At 39.3% G+C, this 18,135-nt stretch overlaps 1 protein-coding gene across 15 annotated transcripts in view; it reads left to right on the top strand.

Annotated features, from left to right (window-relative positions):
- Window positions 1-18,135, top strand: part of PLAGL1 (PLAG1 like zinc finger 1) — a 124,997-nt gene that overhangs the window by 39,413 nt on the left and 67,449 nt on the right. Inside the window, exon 2 of one of the 15 annotated variants that reach the window (XM_023183737.3) lies at window positions 12,052-12,129. The exons of 13 other annotated variants lie outside the window; for them this stretch is intronic. The gene's annotated coding sequence lies outside the window, so the exon portion shown is untranslated. Of the gene's footprint in view, window positions 1-12,051; window positions 12,134-18,135 lie in introns of all 15 variants that reach the window. One more of the 15 variants, XM_023183740.3, reaches the window with a different exon arrangement.

The raw sequence follows: 18,135 nt of genomic DNA, 5'->3' as shown, positions 1-18,135 counted from the left end.
TTTCTTTTCTTTTCTTTTCTTTTCTTTTCTTTTCTTTTCTTTTCTTTCTCTCATTTGTTCATTCGTTCGTTCGTTTGTTGGTTTTTTGAGTTGGAGTCTTTCTCTGTCACCCAGGCTGGAGTGCAGTGGCATGATCATGGCTCCGCACAGCCTCAAACTCCTGGGCTCAAGTGATCCTCCCACCTCAGCCTCCTGAGTAACTGGGATCACAGATGCATGCCACCGCGGCTGACTAATTTTTTAATACTGTTTTTCTAGAGTCGGGTGTCTTACTTTGTTTCCCACGCTGGTCTCAAACTCCTGGACACAAGTGATCCTCCTGCCTCGGCCTCCCAGAGTGCTGTGACTACAGGTGTGAGCCACTGCATCTGGACAAAATAATGCTAATACTAAGTTTTATTGATGAGCTTAATTTGCACTGAGAAGTCTAAGCAAATTGATCTAACCTGGAAGTCTGAAATTCAAGAGCTACTTTTTTTGTCTTTAGAAATAAATGTTCCTATCTGCTTTGCCAGTAGTTACAGTGGTTTGCAGGGCATCCAAAGGATTAAGCACTAACTAAGCTTGAGCACTACTGTGTTCTTGTGAATGTAATCTAGAGATTGAAAATACGTATTTATTCTAACTTGAAACAACAAGCAAAGAAATTTGGACAAGTCTGGCTTGGGTATAGATGAATTATTGGAAAACATAGGTTTCTGTAAGAATATACCATCAGAAATTTGTTAGGCTATTTGTATAGAAGACTTATGTGGCAGTTGAACCCCAGGTCTCTAAATTTCATAGCCAGGGATGACTATCTTAACTAGACAGCTGCTGTAAATTCTTTCTGGAGATATAGTGAAATAAATTATAAATGAATAAGTATAAATATGCCATGATACTTCTTTGGCTAAGATTTTGTGAACTAGTTAACACAGTACTATTTTTTTTGTATAAACTGTAGAAAACAGTTCTATTTTGCTATTGTTAAAGCAAACTCTTTTTTCTAAGATTTACTTGTCTTTTTTCCTCTGCCAAACCGAAACTCCAGGAACATAATTTATTATGGTATATTTCAAACTCTTTTGGCTTTAAATCTATATTTAGAATTGTGTTTTATATCCAGGACACACAAACATACACAAAACAAATAATTTTCCAACCCAGTCTTGTATTATATAAGTTGGATTCTGATATGTTTTATTCTTTTAGTAAGAAGAAAATGCTAGTCATGACTCACCAGCTTGATTTCATGACCTCCTAATGGGTTGTGACCTGCTGCTTACAAAACAGTGGTTTATTGGTGTTTAATTCCCAGTACCTTATAGACTCCCTAGGATATGTTAGGTCCTCTATAAATGCTTATCAAATATATGAATGAATGAATGAATAAGTCGGGAAAGTAATAAGGAGCTGGGATAAACTGGAGAACTTCTTTAGAGGTAGATTTTGTCCATTGTTAGTTGTCACTTAGTATTCATATATGTGGCAGTGTTCCCAGACTGACTGAATCCAGATCTCTTCAGGTAGAACTTGGGCAAGGAGGTGTTATTTATTTATTTATTTGAGATGGAGTCTCACTGTGTCACCCAGGCTGGAGTACAATGGCATGATCTCGGCCCACTGCAACCTCCACCTCCCGGATTCAAGTGATTCTCCTGCCTCAGCCTCCTGAGTAGTTAGGATTACAGGTGCATGCCACCATATCCAGTTAATGTTTTGTATTTTTAGTAGAGACAGGGTTTCACCATGTTGGCCAGGCTGGTCTCAAACTCCTGACCTCAAGTTATCCAACGGCCTCGGCCTCCCAAAGTGCTAGGATTACAGGTGTGAGCCACTGTGCCCATCCAGTAGGTGTTTTTTAAAAATGTCCTTTTTACTTTAGAATAGTTTCAGATTTACAAAAAAGTTGCAAAGGCAGTACAGAGAGTTTCTAGATACCTAGCACCCAGTTTCCCTGAGCATTAACATCTTAAATTTCTATGGTACATTTGTCACAATTAATGAACAATAGTGATACATATTATTATTAAGTAAACCTCATACTTTGGATGGATTCCACTCATTTTCCCCTACATCCTTTTTCTATTCCAGGATTCCTCATTATATTTAGTCACAAAGTCTCCTTAGGGACTTCTTGGCTGTGACAGTCTCTCACATTTTCCTTTTTTCTTTTGACAACCCTGACAGTTTTCAAGAGTAGTGATCAAGTATTTTGTAGAAAGTCCCTCAATTTGGGTGTGTTTAATGTTTTTTCTTATGGTTAGACTTGGGTTTGGGGGAAGACTACAAAAGAAAGGAAAAGGGTACAGCTGTAACTATGACTTGTTGCTGCTAAGATTGACCTTGGTCAGCTGACTGAGGTGATGTTTGTCTGGTTTCTCCATTGGCAAAGTCACCCCTCCCTACTCCATAATGTACGTGTTGTATAATAATGTAAGAAGGGCTGTACATGTAGCCTATGCTTAAGGAATGGGGAGTTACGCCTCGTCTCCTTGAGAGCGGAGTATCTACATAAATCATTTGAAATTCTCCTGCATAGGATTTGTCTCTTCCCCCTCATTTATTTACTTATTCATTCAATTATTTATATCAGTATGAGATCATACTGATATACATGGATGTTTATTTTATACTTTGGGTTATAATTCAATACTACATGAATTATTTGTTTGCTCAGATGGTTTCAGTTTTGGTCATTAGGAACTCTTTCAGGTTGGCTCTTGTGTCCCTTTGACATACCACCATTATTGTTTTTAGTTTTGAGCACTTCCTTACTTTCTGGTATTCAGGATGCTCAAGTGTATTAGGCTGTTCTCATGCTGCTAATAAAGACATATGTAAGACTGCTTAATTTATAAAGGAAAGAGGTTTAATTGACTCACAGTTCCACATGGCTAAGGAGGCCTCACAATCATGGTGGAAGAGCATGGAGAGTCTTTCTTGGCGGCAGGCCAGAGAACTTGTGCAGAGAACTCCCATTTATAAAACCATCAGATCTTGTGAGATTTATTCACTACCACAAGAACAGTTTGGGGGAACTGCCCCCATGACTCAACTATCTGCACCTGGCGCGGCCCTTGACACATGGGGATTATTACAATTCAAGGTGAGATTTGGACGGGGACACAGCCAAACCATATCATCAAGGTACATCTTGTATATTCCCTGCCCACCCCTCGCATGAATGCTTTCTCCAAGGGGTGTGGTTCCTTTTATTGGAAAATAATATTAGACATAGAAATCTGACCATGTATGTTCATCATCAGCAGGGTGTCACTGCATGTAGGCCTTCTCAGTAGACAGAGCTAGGAAATATAGGGGTGGATACTAACCTATGCATACACACATAGCTACAATTATATTTATATATCAACATATATCTTTCTAAAGCTGGTCAGGTACAGTGGCTCAGGCCTGTAATCTTAGCACTTTGGGAGGCTGAGGCGGGTGGATTGCTTGAGGCCAGGGGTTTGAGACCAGCCTGGTCAACATGGTGAAACCCTGTGTCTACTAAAAATACAAAAATTAGCTGGGCATGGTTGTGCGTGCCTGTAATCCCAGCTACTTCGGAGGCTGAGGCACAACAATCACTATAGCCTGGGAGCGGAGGTTGCAGTGAGCCAAGATTGCACCACTGTACTCCAGTCTGGGCAACAGAGCAAGACTCTGTCTCAAAAAAAAAAGGCTAAATATGAGTTCATAATGAGGTCCAACTCTAATCCAGTCCTACCTGGCTTATTCTAGCTTTCCCCTCTTGCTTATCTGTAATTCCCCTAACAGAGAAACCTAGTTCCCACCACCTACCATCTAATTACTTACTTGGCCATTCCCATTGTGCATGGACTGTGGTTTTGGAACTGTTCATCTGTACCCCCACGCGAAACAACTTTACCAACTAGAGTGAGGTGCTTATTTTTTGTACAGTTCCTTTTTGTCTGTAATTATTTCTAAAGTTACTTAAATCAGCACCTTTTTTTCTCCAGCCCCCCTTCAATGAGTTTATGCTGTACATATTAGTATTACAGTGAGCTTCTTTTGTCACTGTCTGCGTTCCATCCTGGGATTTGCCTATGGTAAGGTTTACCCTTTGTGCTATAAAATTCTATGGGATCTGTCAAATGCATACTGTTATGTATCCACCACTACGTTATCATACACAATAGCTTCACTGTCCTAAAAAATAATCCCCAAATCCCCTCTGTTCACCCAGTCAATCTACTTCCTTCCACAAATTCCTGGTGAGTTTGCATTGTTTTTCGTATTTATAGTTTTCTCTTTTTAAAAATATTATGTGAATGGAATCATACAGTATGTAGTCTTTTCAAACTTGCTCCTTTTTCTTAGCAGTACACATAAGGTTCTATGTTGCATGAATTAATAGCTCATTCCTTTAGATTGCTGAATAATATTCCGCATTATGGATATATCATAGTTTGTCCATTCATCTATGGAGGGACATTGTGATTGCTCCCAGTTTTGGGCAATTATGAGTAAAGCTGTTATAAATATTCATGTGCAGGTTTTTGTATGGATATGTTTTCAAATCAATTGGGTAAATACCAAGGAGTGTGATTGCTAGGTAGTATGGGAAGTCTGTGTGTATTAGTCTGTTCTCATGCTGCAATAAACACAAACCTGAGACTGAATAATTTAGAAAGGAAAGAGGTTTAATTGACTCACAGTTCCACATGGCTGGCGAGGCCTTACAATCACGGTGGAAGAACAAGGGACATCTTATATGGTGACAAGCAGGAGAGCTTGTGCAAGGGAACTCCCCTTTATAAAACCATCAAATCTTGTGAAATTTATTCACTATCATGAGAAGAGCATGGGAAAGACCTGTCCCCATGATTCCATTACCAGCACCAGATCCCTCCCACAACACATGGGAATTATGGGAGCTACAATTCAAGGTGAGATTTGGATGGGAACACAGTCAAACCATATCACTATGTTTAGCTTTGTAATAAACTGCCAAACTGTCTTCCAAAGTGGCAGTACCATTTTGCATTCCCATCACCAATGATGGGTTGTTGCTCTGCATCCTTGTTAGCATTTTGTATTGTCAACTTTTAAAAACAAATTTAGCCGTTCTAGTAAGTATGTAGTGGTATCTTGTTTTAATTTGCATTTCCCTAAAGACAAATAATGCTGAACATCTTTTCATATGCTTACATGCCATCTACATATCTCCTCTGGTGAGTTGTCTGTTCAGATCTTTACCCATCTTTTAATTAGGTTGATTATTTTTATTTGTTAGTTTTAAGTGCTCTTTGTATATTTAATATAAGTTATTTCTCAGGTATGTGATTTGCAAATATTTCTCCCAATCTGTGGTTTGTCTTTGGAATGTGGGTTTTTAAAAAATTCTTTTGGTGAGTCTCAGCCTCTTGTTCAAAGCCCTACACCTGCCTAAGGTAGGAGAGTTGCATCACTTCTTTTGAAGCTATCTTCTCTCCTTTTTTATTTCTTTCTAGTCAGCCTTTCTGGGTTGCCTCATCTATGAAATAGGAATAGTAAGTTACCTCCCAGAGAGCCAGTATCTTTCAGTTTTATGATTCCATGACTACCTGACCATTTGAAACCTTCCTGGAATGCTACCAATATATAGTTAGCTCTCCTTACCTTTCTGATTGCTTTCACAAAGGAAAAGAACTGTATGGTCCAGACAATGAGAGTCTTTAATTTCTTTGTGGCATTTTGTTACTCCCACTGCCTAAAAGCTCAACTGTTATGATGGCCTGCCAGAGTGAAATAAATCAGTCAGTGACTTTAAAATCACAATAGGAGAAAAATCAAATGGATCTCAGAAATGACCTCCATGTTTACCATGTGTTACAAACTTTGTAGGTAGATGAGGAAACTATTTGGCATATAGAATTGTTCTACATTCTTCCTCCATGTAGTTATTCCATCATTAAAAAGCAGGTCCCATTTCTATCAAAGTTGTTTTTCTCCCTGCAAAAATGTCCCCTGAAGGGCAGAACAGGAAAGCTGCCACATGATATTAGAAAGGTTCACAAAGTGTACAGTACCTTAAAGATTATCTATAGATGGAATAATTTTGAAAAAGATGTTAATGTTAGCCCAATAACACAAAAATACAATAATAATTGCTAAAATTTCCTGATGAAATAGAACTTTTAGAGAATCTTATCCTACCCTACAATATTATTAAATAAATCCAGCATGTGAAGTCCTTTTTCAGCTTCAGCGAGTATAATGTGTTATGAACTCACTCAAACTGCATAGGTTCGACCTCTTACCTGTTTAGTTCTGTTTCTGTGCTCTACATTATGCCCAGTTGTCATGTCTCAGTGGTTTTGTGGGAGGAGCATAGCACAGCCTATGAAATCCCAAAGAGAATTTTAACTTTATTATTTACTAGCTGGAAGATTTTTGACACATTCCCTAACCTCCCTAAAAACTGTGTCCTCATGTGTACCATGTATGTCTTAGCCAGCTTATATATACATATATATTTGTTTTATATATATTTTATATCTATCATTTTATATTAAATATATTTATGTTATAAATTATAAAATATGTTTTTATATATTATATTATATATGATATATATTATATAAATGTATTACATATAAATATATAGTTATATGTATTTGTTTTATATATATTTATATATCTGTTTATATATATATTTGTGTATGTGTATATATATATATATACATGCCGATATATATATAAAACAAATACATAGAGTAGGTGGTGGAGGGGTGCAGTGGCTAATACCTGTAATCCCAGCACCTTGGGAGGCTTAGGCAGGAGGATTACTAGAACTTAGGAGTTTGAATTCAGCCTGGGCAACATAGTAAGACCTTGTCTCTAAAATAAATAAGTAAATAAAATTAGCATTAAAGACAAACAAGGGGCCGGGTATGATGGCTCATGCCTGTAATCCCAGCACTTTGGAAGGCCGAGGTGGGTGGATATGAGGTAAGGAGTTTGAGACCAGCCTGGCCAACATGGTGAAACTCCATCTCTACTAAAGATACAAAAAATTAGCTGGGTGTGGTGACCCGAACCTAAAATCCCAGCTACTCGGGAGGCTGAGGCAGGAGACTTGCTTGAACCTGGGAGGCGGAGGTTGCAGTGAGCCGAGATTGCGCCCCTGCACTCCAGCCTGGGTAACAGGGTGAGACTCTGCCAAAAAAAAAAAAAAAAAAAAAAAAAAATCAAGGAGGACGTGTCCATGGAGTAGGTGGCTAAAACAACCTGAATTTATTTCCCATAGTCTGGTAGCTGGGAAGTGCAAGATTAGGATGCTATCAGATTCGGTGTGTGGTGAGGGCTGTCTTTCTAGTTTGTGGACAGCGGTCTTCTTGCTTCCTCACAGAGTGGAGACAGAGGGAGAGAAGGAGGAAGTGAGCTCTCTGGTGTAAGGGCACTAATCCCATCATGAGGGGTCTACCTTCATGACCTAATTACCTCCCAAAGGCCCCATCTTCAAATGCAATCACATTGGGGATTATGATTTCAACATACTAATTTGCATGGGTACACAAACAGTCAGATTTCTGGTCAATATTGGGCATACTTTAGTTGGGAGCTATGCATTTCTACATTTGTGGGAGTTGTTCCAGCAGTTCCTGACAGCTTGAATAAAGGAACATCATAATCAGGTGGCTGAATCTGAGCTGAAGGGTTTTCCTTTTTTTAGGTAACTTTTTTGTGGTTTTGAAATTTTTCAAAACAAAAAGCTGGAAGAACAGTACAATGTGCTCCTCTACCCCCCAACTTAGATTCAGTAATATAGAACACCTACTTATTTTGCTGAACTGATTGAGGTTAAACTGGATTTATGATTGTTTCACTACATCAACATTTGTCTCCTAGGAACAATGACATTCTCCTACATAACCACAGGACTATTACTACACTCAGGAAATTTAACATTAGCACAATATTATTATTCAATGTCGAGTCCATGTTCAAGATTATCCAGTTGTTCAATGTCTTTATAGCATTTTTTTTTCCCTCAAGACAGAGTCTCACTCTGTTGCCCAGGCTGCAGTGCAGTGGCGCCATATCGGCTCATTGCAACCTCCGCCTTCCAGGTTCAAGCAGTTCCCCTGCCTCAGCCTCCTGAGTAGCTGAGATTACAGGCGCCCACCACCATGCCTGACCAATTTTTGTATTTTTAGTAGAGATGGCATTTCACCATGTTGGCCAGGCTGTTCTCGAACTCCTGACCTTGTGATCCACCCACTTGGCCTCCCAAAGTGCTGAGATTACAGGCATGAGCCACCGTGTCCGGCCTTTATAGCATTTTTTAAAAAATCCAGGGATCATTTTAGAATCAAGTATTGCATTCAGTGTAGTGGTTGTAATCTCATTTAATCTGAAATCTCAGCCTTTGTCTTTATAACATTGATATTTTTGCAACATAGTCTAGTTTGTTGCTGTTGTTTTAAATATGGGGTCTTTCTGCATACCCCAGACTGGAGTGTAGTGGTGCAGTCATAACTCATTGCAGCCTTGATCTTCTGGGCTCAAGTGACCCTCCCACCTTAGCCTCCCGAGTTGCTGGCATTACAGGCATGAGCCACTGTGCCTGGCTCTTTATTTTTTCCTAATGTCTCTCAATTTTGGTCCATCTAACTACTCCATCATTCTAAGATTCAATTTGTGTGTCTTTGGCAGGAATAGTACATATGTGATGTGTCTTGATCAGTATATCACATTAGGAGGTACATGTCAATTTGTGGCATTATTGGTGATAGCAACTTTTTTTAAAGTTCTTGCAGAGAGAATTTAAATCAGTGTTAGAGTGAACATCACTTTTTTAAAATTATTTTTCTTTAAATTGATGAATAAAAATAATATATTTTGTGGTGTCTGACATGTTTTTATATTTGTATACCTTGCCAAATGGCTAGATCAAGCTAATTAACAAATCCTTGACGTCACATACTTATTTTTTGTGGTGAGAATACTTCCTTAAAATCTGCCATTTTCGTTTTTTTTCTTTTCTTTTCTTTTTTTTTTTTTTTGAGACAGAGTCTTGCTCCGGTCGCCCAGGCTAGAGTGCAGTGGCCAGATCTCAGCTCACTGCAAGCTCCGCCTCCCGGGTTTACGCCATTCTCCTGCCTCAGCCTCCCGAGTAGCTGGGACTACAGGCGCCCGCCACTTCGCCTGGCTAGTTTTTTGTATTTTTTTAGTGGAGACGGGGTTTCACCGTGTTAGCCAGGATGGTCTCGATCTCCTGACCTCGTGATCTGCCCGTCTCGGCCTCCCAAAGTGCTGGGATTACAGGCTTGAGCCACCGCACCCGGCCTCTGCCATTTTCAAGCATACAATAAATTGTATTAATTATAGTCACCATGGCGTACAATGGAAATCTTGAACTTATTCCTCCTTACTGAAACTTTGTGTCCTTTGACCAATACCCGCTACCCCGTCCTCTCACCCCCACCAGCCCCTGGTAACCACCATTCTACTCTCTGTCTACTTCTATGAGTTTCACTTTTTTATACTCTACATGTAAGAAAGATCATGCTGTATTTGTCTTTGTGTCTGACTTATTTCACTTAACATAATGTCCTCCAGGCTCATGCATGTTGTTGTAAACGATACGATTTCTTTCTTTAATTTTTTGAGACTATAGAGACTATGTAGATATCCTATTCCTCTTCAATGTTCCCCCCAATAGTTTTAGCATCCATTGATAATTCGTGTATTCATTATTACTATGATGGTTACACAATGTAACTTTTCTAAATTATTCCTTCTGTGCTCATTCACTAGTGGGGCTGGAGCTTTGGAGTTTGGTTTGGTGCAAGGACAGGATGTTAAGATCTGGACAGTGGTGAGAAAATGATTACAATCTTGAACCTTGTGGTGTAGGCTGGCTAGGGAAGGTGTGGAAACAAGGAGGGAGTCCAGTGGAGACTGGAGAGTCTCACTGCAGTCAGAGTAAACATTCTGTGAGTAAGAGAGTGAGAAACCAGGAAGAGCTGGAAGTTATGATCAGTGGTGGGAATTTTGGAGTTAGAAGATTTCTAGGGCAGAGCAGATCCTGGTTGTTGAAGTCTAGGGGTTTGCCATGGATTCAGGGAAGTGTTTGAATGGAGAGGAGGTTTTCCATTAGGGGGAAGTGAAGGGATTCTAAGACTAGGCTACTGAATAAATCATTCACATGGTTGTCTAATTGGCCCAGGATGATGGGGCAACTAGTGGGGACATTTAACCAGCAGGTGCCAAAATCATCCCTTGAGCAGGCTCGATAATGAGTCTATGGAAAAACTGTATCACGTAAAGTAGGACATTTTAGTAGAGGCGCCAAACTTCACCTTGTGGGTCTTCTATGTTCACTAAATGTCAGTCACTTGAAGATAGAAATGGATGTTAGTCAGTTTTGCTTGGGGAAAAATTTTAAGACGTTCTCATGGGAGCCCTGGTGGGGAAGTGATACCTAGATAAAGAAGTCATTGCAAATAGTGGCAAGAGGAGGGAAGGGGGTAGGAATCTTCTGAGCCAAGATTACCATTTCAAAAAAAAAGGAAAAGAGATTTGAAGCTTGAGAATGGCCAGCGTTAAGACGAGCGAGAGGTAGTTTGGCCAGAAGTGATGAGCCTTAAAAAAAAAAACTACACGTTTATAGGTTTTTAGGGGTTATTTATATTGTGATTAGAGAAAATTAAATCTAGGCACTTGGTGAATATCTGTTGAGTTGAACACACTGAGAGATTTTTTTTGAGTTTTTATGGTGCATAATCTGTTTAGCAGACTGAAAATGCCATAATGAGGCTCTGTGGCTGCTTGTTATTGTAAAAGAACACAGGATTAGGAGTCCAAGAGAAGGCTCTAGGTCACTGCCACTGACATACTCGCAGGTTAGAAAACAGACTAATAATGCACAAGGGAGTGCTAATGAAAAAGCTCACAACAAAAAAGTAGCAGAAGGTCAATTCTAATTCAAATTGTTGGTAATAGAGATAAAACCAATGTTGTGTGATTTCTCCTCATCCTATCCAAATAAGAAAGGAAATAATTTAATGATATTTATTGAAGGATGATTCGCATGTAATCTAATGGGTGTATTTTAGGTGTATCATTCAGTGCAGTATGACAAATACATAGCCCCAATGTAATCTTCTTTCTAACCAAGAGGTGGAATGTTTCTATCACCTTGTAAAATTCCCCAACACCTCCCCTCCTTCCACTGTAGAAAACCATTGATCTGCTTTAGAAAGACTATAAATTTGTGTTTCTAAAATTTCATATGAATGGGACCATGTGTTGTTTACATATTATGATGGTTAATACTGAAGGTCAACTTGACTGGATTGAAAGATACAATGTATTGATTCTGGGTGTGTCTGTGAGAGTGTTGCCAAAAGAGATGAATATTTGAGTCAGTGGGCTGGAGAAGGCAGAAGGCAGATCCACTCTTAATCTGGAGGGCATAATCTAATCAGCTGCCAATGAATATAAGGCAGGCAGAAAAATGTGAAAAGGAGAGACTGGCCTAGCCTCCCAGCCTACATCTTTCTCCCATGCTGGATGCTTCCTGCCCTCTAACATCAGACTCCAAGTTCTTCAGTTTTAGGACTCAGACTGGCTCTCCTTGCTCCTCAGCTTGCAGACAGTCTATTGTGGGACCTTGCGATCATGTAAATTAATACTTAATAAACTCATATATATATAATTTGTATAGGTATGTATATGTGTGTGAGTGTATATATATATATATATACATATATATATGTATATATATATATCTTATTAGTTCTGTCCTCTAGAGGTCCCTGATATGATACAATATGATTTCTTTGACTCCGCACACTGTTGCTGTTGTTTTAATTCATCTGTGTTGACAGTATCAGCAGTTTGCCCATTTTATTACTGACAATTGAGTTGTTATCAGTTTGGAGAGAATATGAATATTTGCATTTAAATCTTTCCACAGACATGTTATCATTTCTCTTGGAAAAAATACCTAAGACTGGGATTGCTGGGTCATATAATAAGAGTATGTTTAACTTTATAAGAAACTATCAAACTGTTTTCTAAAGTGGCTGTATCATTTTATATTTCTTCTAGCAATGTGTGAGCGTTCCAGTTTTCCCACATTGTCACCTACCCTTGGTATTGTCAGTCTTTTCAACTTCAGCCTTTCCGGTGGGTATGTAGTGGTATTTCACTATAGTTTTGATTTGCATTAATCATTGGGGAAATGACGTTTAATGCCATTCTTGGGCTTCTTGGCCCTTCACAAATCTCATTTAGTGAAGTGTCTTGTTTATTGTATTATTGAGTCCTTCAAATATTTTAGTGCAAGTCCTATGTCATATATATGCATTGTGAAGATTTTTTCCCATGTGGCTTGGATTTTTTTCCTTAATAGTCTCTTTTAAAGATCAAGTTTTATTTTTAGTAGAATCCAATTGCCAGTTTATTCTTTAAGGGTCATTGCTTCTTGTGTCCTGCCCAGTCAGTCTCTGCCTATCCCTAGGTTTTCTTCTGAAACAGTGTTGTCAAACAGAAATATCATGTGAGCTACATAGGTAATTTAAAATGTTCCAATAGCCGTGTTTTAAAAATAGTTTAAGTTAATTTGAATTATATGCAATGTATCTAAAATATTATTTCAACATAATATAAAATTATAAATTCAATATAAAAATTAATGGGATATTTTATATTTTTAAAAAATACCATGTCTTGGAAAGCCAGAGTATATTTTACACTTACAGCAAATTTCAGTTTGGACTAGCTATGTAATAGCTGTACATGGCTAATGGGTACTGTATTGAATTCTAGAAGTGATTCTAGAGTGATTCTAGAAGTTTTATAGTTCCTGCTTTTTATTTAAGTCTGAGATTTCACTTGATTTTTTTGTGTGTGTGTGTGTGAAGGGTGTGAAATGAATGTAGAAGTTTATTTTTTTCTCTATATAGATAACCAGTTCCCACACCATTTATCTCTTTCCAATGCAATTACGTTATACCTCTGTCAAAATACCAATAGATCCAGGCTGGGGGCGGTGGCTCACATCTGTAATCTCAGCACCTTGGGAGGCCGAGGTGCTCAGATCACTTGAGCCCAGGAGTTTGAGACCAGCCTGCGCAACGTGGCAAAACCCTATCTCTACTAAAAATACAAAAATCAGCTGGGTGCAGTGGCACCTGTCTGTAGTCCCAGCTATCCTGGAGGCTGAAGCAGGAGAATCGCTTGAAACTGGAAGGCAGAGGCTGCAGTGAGCTGAGATCACGTCACTGTACTCCAGCCTGGGCAACAGAGCCAGACTGTGTCTCAAAACAAACAGACAAACATACAAACAAAACCCAATAGATCTTATGTGTGTGTCTATTTCTGGACTCAATACAATATTGTTTTTTCTTATGTCAGTACCCTGCTGTCTTTTGTCAGTACCCTACTGTCGGTAGCCTTATGTCAGTACCCTACTGTCTTTTTTTTTTTTTGAGACAGAGTCTTGCTCTGTCGCCTAGGCTGGAGTGCAGTGGTGCAATCTTGGCTCACTGCAACCTCCATCTTGAGGTTAAAGTGATTCTCCTGCCTTAGCCTCCTGAGTAGTTGGGATTACAGGTGTGCACCACCATGCCTGGCAAATTTTGCATTTTTAGTAGAGATGGGGTTTTGCCATGTTGGCCAGGCTGGTCTTGAACTCCTGACCTCAAGTGATCTGCCCGCCTCGACCTCCCAAAGTGCTGGGATTACAGGTATGAGCCACCACACCCAGCCAGTACCCCATTGTCTTGATTCGTCTAGCTTTATAGTAGGCCTAAAAATCAGATAGAATTAGCCTTCCAACTTTGTTTTTCTTTTTAAGATGATTTTTTCTCTTCTAGGTTCTTTTCATTTCTATATAAAGTTTAGAATCAGCTTGTCAATTTCAACAGCAAAGCTGACATGGATTTTGCCCACGTCAACTTTGACATGAGGACTGACTGATGACCCTCAAAAATATTTGTTTGTGTCCTAATCTCTGGAATCTCAGAATGTAACCTGAGTTGAATAAAAGAATCTTTGCAGATGTGACTAAGTTAAGGATCTTGAAATGAGGAGACCACCTTCAGTTATTTCAGTGAGTCCTAAGTACAGTGACATCTATCCCTATAAGAGAGACACACACAGGCGAAACCACATGACACGCACAGAGAAGGCGTTGTGAAGATGGAGGCAGAGATTGGCATGCTGTGGCCGCAAGCCAAGGAAGCCGAGGAAGCCAGGGAATGCCAATGGTCACTAAAAGCTGGAAGAAGTGAGGAAGGAATCTCCATTAGAGCCACTAGATGGCGCCTGCGGCCTTTGCTGATATCTTGATTTCAGCCTTCTGGCCTCTGGGACTCAGAAAATACATTTCATGTTTTATGCCACCAGTTTGTGGTAATTTGTTATGGCAGCTATAGGATAAAATACAGCCACTATCAGGCTAAGGAAGTTCCATTCCATTCCTAGTTGGTTTAGGATGGGGTGTGGTTGTCAAATGTTCTTTTTGCATCAATTGAAAATAACATTCCCCCTCCATTATTTTGTTAATGTGGGCATAATCTGTATGACTGTCTGCCCATGTGTTATTAATTTTAGCCCCATCATAGCCGTTACCCCTGGTAACACCTGCTCCTGAAGGTGTTGGGTCTTGACACATTGTATCAACTTATAGATGTGTCAGATGAATTTTCTTGTTCTGCATTTGCTAAAGAAATTTTAAGAAGTCATTCAATAGTCTGCAGAATAAAATGGAATCCCCAAATACTTAAAGAAAAAATGTGATTACAGAATTTGTCCTGAGGGGTTCTCTCTACAACAGGGACCACGCTGGCAACCCTTGGGTCCAGTTTGACCTGGATAAATACTTCATGTGGCCTCTACAGTGCTTCTAAAATTAGGAGATTTTATATTAAAATGTTAGCTAGCATACTTCCCTTGAAAATTATGCAGATGTGACAACCCTGGCCTGAATTCAAACATGACAGCCATTGGCCTGAACTGAGCATCTGCCCCTTACACAAATAATATCCTTTTCACTTTACCACAGTCCCATTGTTCCTCACTGTTTTAAACTTTGTAGAGATTTGAGTTTGCAACCCCTGCTCCAGAAACGTTGCTGGGGCATGCTGTAATGCCAAAGCATGTGTCATCGAGGGAAAGCTTAGGGGAAAAAGAGTGTGTCACAGCTACCAGGTCAACATAGTCAAATTCAAAGAGACCACTGTGGAAATAACCTAAAGATAAAAAAGGATTTCATGTAATTCATTACCAGTGAGAAAGACAGACTGCTTGACCGACTTCTGGATAAAGACGACACAAGAAAGCACTAAAAAAATCAAAATTAAAACACTAAATCAGCCAGGCATGGTGGCTCATGCCTGTAATCTCAGCATTTTGGGAGACTGAGACAGGTGGATCAACTGAGGTCAGGAGTTTGAGACCAGCCTGGCCAACATGGCGAACTTCCCCCGCCCAACCCCCCATACCAGCCTCTACTAAAAATACAAAAATTAGCTGGGCATGATGGTGCGTGCCTGTAGTCCCAGCTACTCAGGAGGCTGAGACAGGAGAATTGCTTGAACCCGGGAGGCAGAGGTTGCGGTAAGCCGAGATCACGCAACTGTACTCCAGTCTGGGTGACAGAGCGAGACTCTGTCTCAAAAACAAAACACTAAATCACCCAAAGGAAAGAAAGCAGCAAAAAACTTACATGCTGCAACCAAAGAAGAAAAAAGTACAATCTTATAATGTAAACTTTGAAAATTGATGGCAAAAGCAAAGAGAACAGAAGATTCTATGGAGGCGTGATTTGTGTCCAGATGAACCTATGTCTGCCCAGCCCTCCACCCACCGCTGCAAGACATGTTGAGGAAAAAGATGATCAGACCAAATCCTAAGAATTCTCACAAATGTCCTCCAATGTGGAAAGGCAGTGGCACACCTGTGAAATGTTGAGGAACCTTTGCATACCACTGTTGGATCTTGCCAGAAGCAGGAAGGTTTCCCACTTTCTGGGATACTGTGCTGAACTAAGCAAATGAACTGAAGCTCTGAGGCATGGGATATTCCCTTGGCTAGCTTGAAGTCCAGCTGCCAGAGTACTTAAAGGAATATCAGATGTGAAGGTTGAGTTCCCCCAGCAAGCTTTATACTCTGTCTGAGCTGAATTCCACACATCCCCTTTTCTCCCACCTCTCCTTGTCTGAAAAACCTTGGTTCACAGAACAAGTAGATAAAAACAACACTCAGCCCTGAAAATGCAGTTTATTCAGATATATAATATGCATGCGATATTAGAAAATAATATAATCTATAAATTGGAAGATCATACTGTATGCTGGGGGAAAAATTGATCTAGAATAACTGACACAGAGGCATAGCCCAGATAAGAATATTAAGAGGTATATTAATGATAAAGAATTTTTCAGGTGTCCGAGCAGAAAAATCAAGCCACCTCCAAGAGGAAAATTACATGGGATTAAGATCTTTCCACAGAAATCTTCTGTGTCAAAAATCAGTGAAGCATTTCTCTAATGACCAGTAATGATGAGCTTTTTTCATATGTTTGTTGGCCACATAAATGTCTTCTTTTGAGAAGTGTCTGTTCATACTCTTTGCCCACTTTTTGATGGGGTTGTTTGATTTTTTTCTTGTAAATTTGTTTAAGTTCCTTGTAGATTCAGGATATTAGCCCTTTGTCAGATGGATAGATTACAAAAATTTTCTCCCATTCTGTAGGTGGCCTGTTCACTCTGATGATAGTTTCTTTTGCTGTGCAGAAGCTCTTTAGTTTAATTAGATCCCATTTGTCAATTTTGGCTTTTGTTGCCATTGCTTTTGTTGTTTTAGTCATGAAGTCTTTGCCCATACCTATGTCCTAAATGGTTTTGCCTAGGTTTTCTTCTAGGCTTTTTATGGTTTTAGGTCTGATGTTTAAGTCTTTAATCTATCTTGAGTTAATTTTTGTATAAGGTGTAATGAAGTGGTCCAGTGTCAGTTTTCTGCATATGGCTAGTCAGTTTTTCCCGACACTATTTATTAAACAGGGAATCTTTTACCTATTAATTGTTTTTGTCAGGTTTGTCAAAGATCAGATGGTTGTAGATGTGTGGTGTCATTTCTGATGACTCTGTTCTGTTCCATTGGTCTATATATCTGTTTTGGTACCAGTACCATGCTGTTTTGGTTACTGTAGCCTTGCAGTACAGTTTAAAGTCAGGTAGTGTAATGCCTCCTGCTTTGTTCTTTTTGCTTAGGATTGCCTTGGCTATACAGGCTCTTTTTTGGTTCCATATGAAATTTAAAGTAGTTTTTTCTAATTCTGTGAAGAAAGTCAATGGTCGCTTGATGGGGATAGCATTGAATCTATAAATGACTTTGGGCAGTATGGCCATTTTCACGATATTGATCCTTCCTACCCATGAGCATGGAACGTGTTTCCATTTGTTTGTGTCCTCTCTGATTTCCTTGAGCAGTGATTTGTAGTTCACCTTGAAGAGGTCCTTCAGATCCCTTGTAAGTTGTATTCCTAGGCATTTTATTCTCTTTGTCTCCACTGTGAATCAGAGTTCACTGATGTGTTGGCTCTCTGTTTGTCTATTATTGGTATATAGTAATGCTTGTGATTTTCGCACATTGTATCCTGAGACTTTGCTGAAGTTGCTTATCAGATAACATGCCAGTTAGAATGATAATCATTAAAAACTCAGGAAACAACAGATGCTGGAGAGGATGTGGAAAAATAGGAATGCTTTTACACTGTTGGTGGGAGTGTAAATTAGTTCAACCATTGTGGAAGACAGTGCGGCAATTCCTCAAGGATCTAGAACCAGAAATAACATTTGACCCAGCAATCCCATTACTGGGTATATACCCAAAGAATTATAAATCATTCTACTCTAAAGACACATGCACATATATGTTTATTGCAGCACTATTCACAATAGCAAAGACTTGAAACCAACCCAAATGGCCATTAGTGATAGACTGGATTAAGAAAATGTGGCACATATACACCATGGAATACTATGCAGCCATAAAAAAGGATGAGTTCGTGTCCCTTGTAGGGACATGGATGAAGCTGGAAACTGTCATTCTCAGCAAACTAACACAGGAACAGAAAACTAAACATTGCATGTTCTCACTCATAAGGGGGAGTTGAAAAATGAGAAC

Source organism: Piliocolobus tephrosceles, chromosome 5, assembly GCF_002776525.5.
Source record: "Piliocolobus tephrosceles isolate RC106 chromosome 5, ASM277652v3, whole genome shotgun sequence".
Taxonomy (NCBI): Eukaryota; Metazoa; Chordata; class Mammalia; order Primates; family Cercopithecidae; genus Piliocolobus; species Piliocolobus tephrosceles.
This window is presented reverse-complemented; position numbering and strand designations above follow the sequence as displayed.